The sequence below is a fragment of the Cherax quadricarinatus genome, chromosome 37 (genome assembly GCF_038502225.1).
Source record: "Cherax quadricarinatus isolate ZL_2023a chromosome 37, ASM3850222v1, whole genome shotgun sequence".
In the NCBI taxonomy this organism is placed as follows: domain Eukaryota; kingdom Metazoa; phylum Arthropoda; class Malacostraca; order Decapoda; family Parastacidae; genus Cherax; species Cherax quadricarinatus.
In genome coordinates, this window is record NC_091328.1 from 12,748,947 (window position 1) to 12,760,713 (window position 11,767).

Here is an 11,767-nt window from a genome sequence, read left to right on the forward strand (position 1 = left end):
ACATTTAACAAACACGAACATGAACTGCAACATTCCCAACGTTAAAAAACCAGCAACCTCTAACAACACAAAACACAGCTGCAACATTAGCAACGCTAACAAGACCAACACAACATTATCAGCAACAAGTTGCAACATGTTGGATTATTGAGGTTATCTAGTTGGGTTATTGAGGTTATCTAGTTGAGTAATTGAGGTTATCTAGTTGGGTTATTGAGGTTATCTAGTTGAGTTATTGAGGTTATCTAGTTGTGTTATTGAGGTTATCTAGTTGTGTTATTGAGGCTAGGACTTTGGGTTGTTTCAAATTTAGGTTAGATAAATATATGAGTGGGAGGGGTTGGATTTGAGTGGGACTTGCACATCAGAGCTTATTTCTTGGGTAGCATTGAAAATTGGGTTGGGCAAATGTTTTGTTAGTGGGATGGATTGTAAAGGACCTGCCTAGTATGGGCCAACAGACCTGCTGCAGTGTTCCTCCTTTCTTATGTTCTTAAGCTGCAACATTAACACCAACAAGCTGCAACATTAACACAAACATACCGCAATATTTACACCAAAAATCTGCAACATTAACACCAACAAGCTGTAACATTAACAGTAACAAGCTGCAACATTAACAGCAACAAGCTGTAACATTAACAGCAACAGGCTGTAACATTAACACAAACAGAATGCAACATTAACACCAACAAGCTGCAACATTAACACCAACAAGCTGTAACATTAACACCAACAAGCTGTAACATTAACAGCAACAAGCTGTAATATTAACAGCAACAAGCTGCAACATTAACACAAACATACTGCAATATTTACACCAAAAATCTGCAACATTAACACCAACAAGCTGTAACATTAACAGTAACAAGCTGCAACATTAACAGCAACAAGCTGTAACATTAACAGCAACAGGCTGTAACATTAACACAAACAGACTGCAACATTAACACCAACAAGCTGCAACATTAACACCAACAAGCTGTAACATTAACACCAACAAGCTGTAACATTAACAGCAACAAGCTGTAACATTAACAGCAACAAGCTGCAACATTAACACCAACAAGCTGTAACATTAACAGCAACAAGCTGTAACATTAACAGCAACAAGCTGCAACATTAACACTAACAAGCTGCAACATTAACACCAACAAGCTGTAACATTAACACCAACAAGTTGTAACATTAACAGCAACACGCTGGAACATTAACAGAAACAAACTGCAACGTTAACACCAACAAGCTGCAACATTAACACCAACAAGCTGTAACATTAACAGCAACACGCTGGAACATTAACAGAAACAAACTGCAACGTTAACACCAACAAGCTGCAACATTAACACCAACAAGCTGCAACATTAACACCAACCAACTGCAACATTAACACCAACAAAAACTGAAGCACTCAGCAGCATCCCGACCACACGTCCGCTGCAGTTTGCTAACTGCGTTGGGAGTATTTTTTTCAGTATCTGTCTATCACTTCTGAACGAGACCCACGTCCCTAAAAAAAAAAATTTTATGCTCAAATTTTTGTTTTCGTTACAGCCGAATCGAATTGTTGTGTGAGTAGTGATGAGGGCAGGTGATGGCAACACTGCTGAGGAAGAAATCTTATGGCTACTGGCTAGACTTCACAGACTAGACAGGCTAGACTTCACAGACTAGACAGGCTAGACTAACAGCCATTTTATTGCTACTCCAGATTATAATTTTTCTAGGCTTTTTGAAAGATGAATTCTCTGCAAAATCAAAGTTATAAAATGTGTTTGAGACTCTGAACCGAGTGTAGTAGCAATTGTGAGTATTCTGCTACTTATACTGTTACACTGAGGGTGTTATCATGGACTGGTGGTCGTGGGGTGGGTGTTATCATGGGCTGGTGGTCGTGGGGTGGGTGTTGTCATGGGCTGGTGGTCGTGGGGTGGGTGTTGTCATGGACTGGTGGTCGTGGGGTGGGTGTTGTCATGGACTGGTGGTCGTGGGGTGGGTGTTGTCATGGACTGGTGGTCGTGGGGTGGGTGTTATCATGGGCTGGTGGTCGTGGGGTGGGTGTTGTCATGGACTGGTGGTCGTGGGGTGGGTGTTGTCATGGGCTGGTGGTCGTGGGGTGGGTGTTGTCATGGGCTGGTGGTCGTGGGGTGGGTGTTGTCATGGGCTGGTGGTCGTGGGATGGGTGTTATCATGGGATGGTGGTCTTGTCTACACTGTTTATATGTGTCTACACTGCTTACAACAGTATCTACACTCCTTGCAAGTGTCTATATTCCTTGCAATAGTGTCTGCAATGCGTGCAAAAGTGTACATTTCTTGCAGGTATCTACAGTACTTACTACAGTGTCTACACTTCTTGCAACAGTGTCTACACTGCATGCAACGCTGTCTAAAGTTCTCGTAACAGTGTCTACACCGCCTGTAACAGTGCTTGCTCTCCTTACAGTAATGTCTGCACTTCTTGCAGAAGTGCCTACACTGCTCTAACAATGACTACACTGCATGCAAGTACCTACACAACATGCAACAGTACCTACACTGCTTGCAAAAGTGTCTACACTGCATATAACAACGTCTATACTGCTGGCATCAGTGTCTATATTGGCTACAACAGTGTCTGCACTGTTTGCCATAGTCTCTACACTGCTTGTCATAGTGTCTACAGTGCTTGCAACAGTGTCTACACTCCATACAACAGTGTCTCCACTGTTTGCAGCAGTGTCTACACTGCTTGCAACAGTGTCGGCGGCGTCGGTCAAGTGACAAATTGCAATATTGGCTCTTATCTCCTCTGCCGACGGTGAAATTGGCAATTTAGAGCGACGTCCAACTACCCAGAACATCTCCAATCTTTTCCCTGTCGTTGGTCGACATCTAGATTACAGTGAGTTGTATCTTGTACTCCAGAGTGAATGTTAGTGGTTGTAACTGTAGCCATGATTACTGCCTGAAGCTGTAGTTTGAGTGAATGTTAGTGATTGTAACTGTAACTTGAGTGAATGTTAATGTCTGTAACTGTAACTTGAGTGAATGTTAGTGGTTGTAACTGTAACTTGAGTGAATGTTAGTGGTTGTTGCTGTAGCCATGATGACTGCCTGAAGCTGTAGTTTGAGTGAATGTTAGTGGTTGTTGCTGTAGCCATGATGACTGCCTGAAGCTGTAGTTTGAGTGAATGTTAGTGGTTGTTACTGTAACTTGAGTGAATGTTAATGTCTGTAACTGTAACTTGAGTGAATGTTAGTGGTTGTAACTGTAACCATGGTGACTGCTTGAAGCTGTAGCTTGAGTGTATGTTAGTGGTTGTAATTGTAACCATGGTGACTGCTTGAAGCAATAGCTTGAGTGAATGTTATGTTTGCAGTTACAGTGAATGTCAATGTTCTACGACAGAATAACAAAAATCAAGCAAGAAAGACGAATATAGGTTATCAACATATTCTTGGACTGTAGGAAAGCATTTGATACTGTACTTTACCAGAGACTGTTTCACAATTTAAACCAGGCAGGGATACGAGGTAAATTCATTCAGTGGCTCAAGAAATACCTAAGTGATGGCAAGAGCAGACGTTTCAGGATGGGAAAGTGTAACAAGTGGGGCTCCTCAAGGATCACTTCCAGAACTAATATTATTCTTAATATACGTAAATGTCCTGGTACAGAAACTGAGTCATAAGTTATATTGTTTGCTGGTTTCGTGAAACTAGTGAGAAGAATAAAAACTGGGGAGATTAGAGATAGGCCACAGGCTGACCTGGATAAAATGTAAGAATGGTCAAACAAGTGGTTACTGGAGTTTAACCCTAGCAAGTGAAAGGTTGTGAAAACTGGGGATGGAGAGAGGCGACCAGAGACGCAATACATCTTGAAAGGCAAGAAACGACAGATATTGCTAAAGGAGAGAGATCTTGGGGTGACCACCACACCCAACATATCGCCAGAGGATAACTAATTTCAGCACTGCCTTTAGAAACTCCAAGAGTCTTTAAGGACTCTCTACACGACATATGTTAGGTTTATCATGCAGTATGCAACACCAGCGTGCAGCCTTCACCTGATTAAGCCTATTTGAAAACTAGAAAGGATCCGGAGGTTTGCAACAAGACTGAGATTGTGTGTGTGTGTGTGTGTGTGTGTGTGTGTGTGTGTGTGTGTGTATGTATGTATGTGTAAATTCCCTACAAAAACAACACCAGGCCTGGTGCCTCTCAACAAGTGTCATTGACATCTGGCACCTAACACACACACACACACACACACACACACACACATACACATACACATACACACACGCACACGCACACACACATACACACACACATACGTACACACACACACACACACACACATACACATACACACACGCACACGCACACACACATACACATACACACATACAAACCTACACACACACACACACACACACACACACACACACACACACACACACACACACACACACACACACACACACACACACACACACACACACACACATACATAGCTTTAAGCAGAGGTATGATAAAACTCACGGCTCAGGGAGAGTGACCTAGTAGCGATCAGTGAAGAGGCGGGGCCAGGAGCTAGGACTCGACCCCCGCAACCTCAACTAGGTGAGTACAACTAGGTGAGTACACACGCACACACACTGTGATTCCGTGAAAGCAAGTTATCGAATCTCAAATTCCTGGGCCGCTTGCGGCGAATTTTCTCATTGCGGAAACTTGGTTATCACGAGAATGTGGACTCTATACAACGTCCCTGTTACTGAGTACTGGATGTGTGGACTCTTTACACCGTCCGTCATACTGATTACTGGATGTGTGGACTCTATACACCGTCCCTGTTACTGAGTACTGGATTTATGGACTCTAAACACCTTCCCTGTTACTGAGTACTGAATGTGTGGACTCTATACAACGTCCCTGTTACCGATAACTGGATGTGACCACCACAAGAGTTTGGACACTATACATCTAACATCACAGCTAGAACGTGCATATTAATACATAACATCAGAGCACAAAGGTGACATAACCGAAGACACAGTTTATACGTGTTCTGTTATGCTTAGACACGCTGGAATCACAGTGAGAACATTGCTAAACAGAATACATGAGTTCGGAGGTACATCATCCAGAACTCTGCAATGAATTACCTAAACTGTCTTTTCAACAGCAAAGTCATATTCCAAAAGTAAACATCAAGTATTAACTGGCTATGGGTTTAAAATTGCAACTAGAGCTCGGAATAAATTAGATCTGAGAATATTAGCGAGTTTGTATATTTGGGAGTTGAAACCTAAGCATACTTATTACGCCTCATTAGTTCCACTAGTAATATGAAATTAGTTATGTTCCCCCCCCTTGCATGAATTTTCTCTTGTTGTGACCTTGACCTGACCACTGGGTTGCTGAGTCACTTCGGTACATAAATAAGTCGAATCATTCAGTTTGGCTTATTTGGCAAGGGTTCGCTTTGCCAAATAAGCAAATAAGTTTGCTATAAATCAGCGGAAATTGATCTGAGCATAACAATATACGTGTATATATATATATATATATATATATATATATATATATATATATATATATATATATATATATATATATATATATATATATATATATATATATATATATATATATATATATATATATATATATATATATATACATAATTATTTTTTAGTATTTATGAAGGAGTATATTAGTATTTTCAGAATTATTTAAATCTTGGACTAACAAAACAAAAAGGTGACACTTGAGGTGTGTTGTGAGTGCGAGGTCGTGATTGTGAGGGTTGACAGTGACCCCTGAAGTGTTTAGGGTGGTTCTCAAGCCTTTAATTAAGCTCAAGCTGCCCATCAAGCTGGAGTTATACTAATTTGTTCCTTCCTGTGATGACCCTTAACACTGCATCCCTCGTTCTTGCTCCAGGTTTAACAGTCGTAAATCCTTTTATTACCTCTTTCTCCTCTTCTTCTTCTCCTCTTTCTTCTTCTTATTCTCTTCCTCCTTCTCCTCCGTCTTCTTCTTCTTCTTCTTCTTCTCCTCCGTCTTCTTCTTTTTCCTTCTCCATTTTCTTCTCTTTGATCTTTTATTCTCATTTTCTTCATTCTACTGTTATTTCATCTCATCTTTCCTCTCCTTATCGCCTTGCTTCAACTCTCTTTCCACTTCTCATCCTCTTAATCCACCTTCTCATCCGTATCTTACTCATCCTCTTGCTACTCTTCTCTTTCCCACTTCTCTTTATATCACCAATCCTTCTTCATCTTTACTCCCTTCTCCATTTCTTTCCACTTCATCCCCCTTCCCTTTCACTCATTTCCCACTCACTCTACTTTCTCTCTCTCTCTCTCTCTCTCTCTCTCTCTCTCTCTCTCTCATAATTCAGCAGTGTTGACACCTTTTTTTTTTTTTTTTTTTTTTTTGTTTTTTTTTTTTTTGTTTTTTTTTTTTACACAGGGTTAGACAAGGTTAAGGATCCCTAGCTTTATTGACCAGCTATTTACAGGTTAAGGATTCCTAATTTTATTGGCAAGCTAAGAGCTGTTACCTACATCAGCTCATTTGAAAGCATTTTTATTGTTATGAGACATACAAGTAGGGAACAGGATGAAGTTGGAGCTATCTGTGGGCCAGCATTTTCATGTGATCAACTGACTTTATCTCGTTGACATCATTATGCTGTACGAATGTGTTCCATACTCGAGTCATCCTGGGTATATATGATCACAGATGGAGTGATGTTCTGGAGAAGGGTACAGCCAGAGTGAAGGTGCTGCTTTCTGCCCGTCTTGTGGCATAAAAGCTTGTTTCACGCTGTCCTCGAAGTGGATCCAAGTGTGGTACTTTGACAATATTGGCCTTGTACATAACAGTAAGGCCACCCACATCCCTCCTATGTTGAAGGCTCTGCTGAAATGACAGATCTATCCAGGATGGGTTCAGGCGAGAGATGAGACGTTTTGTTCTGTTCTCTACTCTGTCAAGCAGTCGCAGATGATAGAGGGGGGGGGCAGGCAAACCAAGAAAGTGGAGCATACTCAAGGTGTGTGCGTACTTGTGCCTCGTACAGAATCTTGCAACCCCTTCTGTCAAGCAGATGTGAGATACGGCGAAGTGCTGTATTCTTCCTGGCTGCCTTGTTTGCAAGATTTACAACATGGTTCTTCATGGTTAGTTTGGAGTCAAATTTCACCCCAAGGATATCAACTTCTCCAGGTGCCAACACCCTCCCATTCATCCTTACTACTGCACCAGCATTATCATCATGGTGCCTAGAGACGATCATCATTTGCGTTTTCTCAGGTGCAAATGTTACTTGCCATCTATTTCCCCAAGCTGATATAGCTCTCAGCTGGTGATTGATGTAGCTTAGAGCAGCTGGCATTTCTTCTCTTGGATAAGTGAATGTCAGTGTACAGTCGTCTGCATATGCATGTGATTCTGGGATGAGATGAAGAAGGTCTTTGAAGTAGACATTCCATAACAATGGTCCCAGCACACTTCCTTGTGGAACACTTGCCCCAATAGGATGTCTTGCTGATTTCGTTCCATTGAGAACTATACTTAGAGATCTACCATGAAGGTAATCACTGAGGAGACATAGCGTAGAGCCTGCAATTCCCAGTGCTTGAAGTTTTGCTAAGAGGCCCTGGTGCCACACCCGGTCGAAAGCACCAGCAATGTCCAGTGCCACCACACAGCTGACTTTGGATTCATCCAGTGACTGGTGCCACTTAGTGGAGAGGTTTAACAACAGATCAGCAGCAGAGTAACCTTTCCTGAAGCCATATTGACGATCACAAAGTAGTGAGTGGTAGTCAAAAAACTCTGTCATTTGTCTTGACATTATTGTCTCAAGGATCTTACCAGTGATTGACAGGAGTGACACTGGTCTGTAGTTGCTGATTTCTGCTCTGCTCTTCTTTATGTGAACAGGGACTACATTTGCATCTTTCCATAGAGAGGGCCATTTACACTGTACTAGGCAGTGCTGAAAGATGCGAGTTAGAGGTGCTGCTAGCTGGTCTGCACATCTTCTCAACAATCTTGGGCTCAACTGGTCTGGGCCCACAGCCTTTTCTTGGTCAAGCGATTTAAGAAGGAAATGCACCTCCTCCTGGCTTATTGTCACCACTGACAGTTTTGACACAGTTCTTGCAGCTAGCCAAGGAGGGTCCCTTGCTGGATCAGGAACTTGCATTTTGGTAGCAAAGTGTTCAGCAAAGAGGTCTGCCTTCTCTTGACTACTAGTAGAGGTGGTCCCATCCTGTCGATTTAGAGGTGGAATGAGTTCACCTCTCTCTCTCTCTCTCTCTCTCTCTCTCTCTCTCTCTCTCTCTCTCTCCCTCTATTTTTTCTTTTTTTTTTTTTTTTTTACACAGGGTTTGACAAGGTTAAGGATCCCTAGCTTTATTGACAGCTATTTACAGGTTAAGGATTCCTAACTTTATTGGCAAGCTAAGAGCTGTTACCTACATCAGCTCATTTGAAAGCATTTGTATTGTTATGAGACATACAAGTAGGGAACAGGATGAAGTTGGAGCCATCTGTGGGCCAGCATTTTCATTTGATCAACTGACTTTATCTCGTTGACATCATTATGCTGAACGAATGTGTTCCATACTCGAGTCATCCTGGGTATGTATGATCTCAGATGGAGTGATGTTCTGGAGAAGGGTACAACCAGAGTGAAGTTGCTGCTTTCTGCCCGTCTTGTGGCATAAAAGCTTGTTTCACGCTGTCCTCTCTCTCTCTCTCTCTCTCTCTCTCTTTCTCTCTCTCTCTCTCTCTCTCTCTCTTTCTCTCTCTCTCTCTCTATCTTTGTTTTTATTTTATGCATACAGGTGTTTCAATAGGATTTCTTACATAACAAACACGACGTGTTCCACATGTTCTCCGCATAGTGACCAAACCTGGTTTGTTTTGCAATTAATTATATATGGGAGATTTAAAAGAAAACTCAGAGATATCAGCTGACTTGCGTCATATCTGAGTGAGGTATCAGCTGACTTGCGTCATATCTAAGTAAGGTATCAGCTGATTTGCGTCATATCTGAGTGAGGTATCACACCTCACTTACTGTAGTAACATACAAATGTGCCTACCTTGCCTCTTCTTCCCATTCATCTGAAGAAATGAGTGTATGCACAAGAAAGCACTCAGTTTTTCCTGTTCATTTTTTCACTGAGGAATTATATATATATATATATATATATATATATATATATATATATATATATATATATATATATATATATATATATATATATATATATATATATATATATATATATATTCTCCATGGGGAAGTGGAACAGAATTCTTCCTCCGTAAGCCATGCGTGTTGTAAGAGGCGACTAAAATGCCGGGAGCAAGGGGCTAGTAACCTCTTCTCCTGTATAAGTTACTAAATTTGAAAAGAAAAACTTTTGTTTTTCTTTTTGGGCCACCCCGCCTAGGTGGGATACGGCCGGTTTGTTGAAAAAAAAAAAAAAAAAATATATATATATATATATATATATATATATATATATATATATATATATATATATATATATATATATATATATAGTGGGAGAGAGAGATGGATAATTAGCTCATATTCAGGACGTGTTAACGACCCATTAAGTATAACTTAAACTGCCATATGTGTCGAATAACCTGTCTTCCTCCTGTCTCCCTTCTCTCTCCTCTCTTCCTCCCCTCTCTTTGCCTTGTCCTCCTCCCAATCATTCTCACTCTCCCCCCACACTAGCTTCTCTTTCCAACATGCCATTACCTCCTCTCTCTGATATTTGTTGTCTCATGCGTCAAAGAGAAAGACAGAGAAATGAGAATCTCCAAAGATGGTAATTAGCATTGTGCTGAAACCTAAGGAGGATGGAGGGGTATCGAAACAGGCGAAAAGGGATGAAAGAAGGGAAAGCTGTGAGAGGAGAAGAGAAAAGGGCGAAAAGGAAGTGGGAAAAATTGCTTGTATTAAAATAATTTTTCTGGTGTGTTTGTGTGTGTGTTTGTGTGTGTGTATGGGTGTGTGTGCGTGTGTATGTGTGTGTGTGTGTGTGTGTGTGTGTGTGTGTGTGTGTGTGTGTGTGTGTGTGTGTGTGTGTGTGTATCTTTGTGTGTGTGTGTTTATGTGTGTGTGTGTGTTTGTGTGTGTTTATATGAGTGTGTGCGTGTATTTGTGTGCGTGTGTGTGAGTGTGAGTGTTTGTGTGTGCTTTTGTGTGTGTGTATGTGTGTGTGTGTTTGTGTGTGTGTGCGTGTGTACTCAGCTATTTGTGGTTGCAGGGGTCGAGTCATAGCTCCTGGCCCCGCCTCTTCACTGATTACTACTAGGTCCTCTCTCTCCCTGCTCCATGAGTTTTATCATACCTCGCCTTAAAACTATGTATGGTTCCCGCCTCCACTACTTTACTTTCTAGGCTATTCCACGGCTTGACTACTCTATGACTGAAGAAATACTTCCTAACATCCCTTTGATTCATCTGAGTCTTCAACTTCCAATTGTGACCTCGTGTGTCTGTGTCCCATCTCTGGAACATCCCGTCTTTGTCCACCTCATCTATTCCGCGCAGTATTTTGTATGTCGTTATCATGTCTCCCCTCACCCTCCTGGCCTCCAGTGTCGTCAGGCCGATTTCCCTCAACCTTTCTTCGTAGGACAATCCCCGTAGCTCTGTGACTAGTCTTGTTGCAAACCTTTGCACTTTCTCTAATTTCTTGACGTGCTTGACTAGGTGTGGATTCCAAACTGGTGCTGCATACTCCAGTATGGGCCTGACGTAAATGGTATACAGAGTCTTGAACGAATCCTTACTGAGGTATCGGAACGCTATCCGTAGGTTTGCCAGGCGCCCGTATGCTGCAGCAGTTATCTGATTGATGTGCTCCTCAGGAGATATGCTCGGTGTTATACTCACCCCCAGATCTTTTTCCTTGAGGGAGGTTTGCAGACTTTGGCCATCTAAACTATATTGTGTCTGCGGTCTTCTTTGCCCTTCCCCAATCTTCATGACTTTGCATTTGGCAGGGTTAAACTCAAGGAGCCAGTTGCTGGACCAGGCTTGTAGCCTGTCCAGGTCTCTTTGTAGTCCTGCCTGATCCTCATCCGATTTGATTCTTCTCATTAACTTCACATCATCCGCAAACAAGGACACTTCTGAGTCTATCCCTTCCGTTATGTCATTCACACATACCAAGAACAGTATAGGTCCTAGGGCCGACCCCTGTGGAACCCCGCTTGTCACAGGCGCCCACTCTGACACCTCGTCACGTACCATGACTCGTTGTTGCCTCCCTGTCAGGTATTCTCTGATCCATTGCAGTGCCTTTCCTGTTATGCGTGCCTGATCCTCTAGCTTTTGCAGTAACCTCTTGTGAGGAACTGTGTCGAAGGCCTTCTTGCAGTCAAAAAAATGCAGTCGATCCACCCCTCTCTCTCTTGTCTTACTTCTGTCACCTTGTCATAAAACTCTAGTAGGTTTGTGACACAGGATTTTTCCTCCCTGAAACCATGCTGGTTGTCAATTATACACTTGTTTCTTTCCAGGTGCTCCACCACTCTCCTCCTGATGATCTTCTCCATGACCTTGCATACTATACACGTCAGTGATACAGGTCTGTAGTTTAGTGCCTCATGTCTGTCTCCCTTTTTAAAATTTGGGACTACATTTGCCATCTTCCATACCTCAGGAAGTTGCCCAGTTTCAAATGATGTGTTGAAGATACACAAATAACCCGCACATAAAAGACAG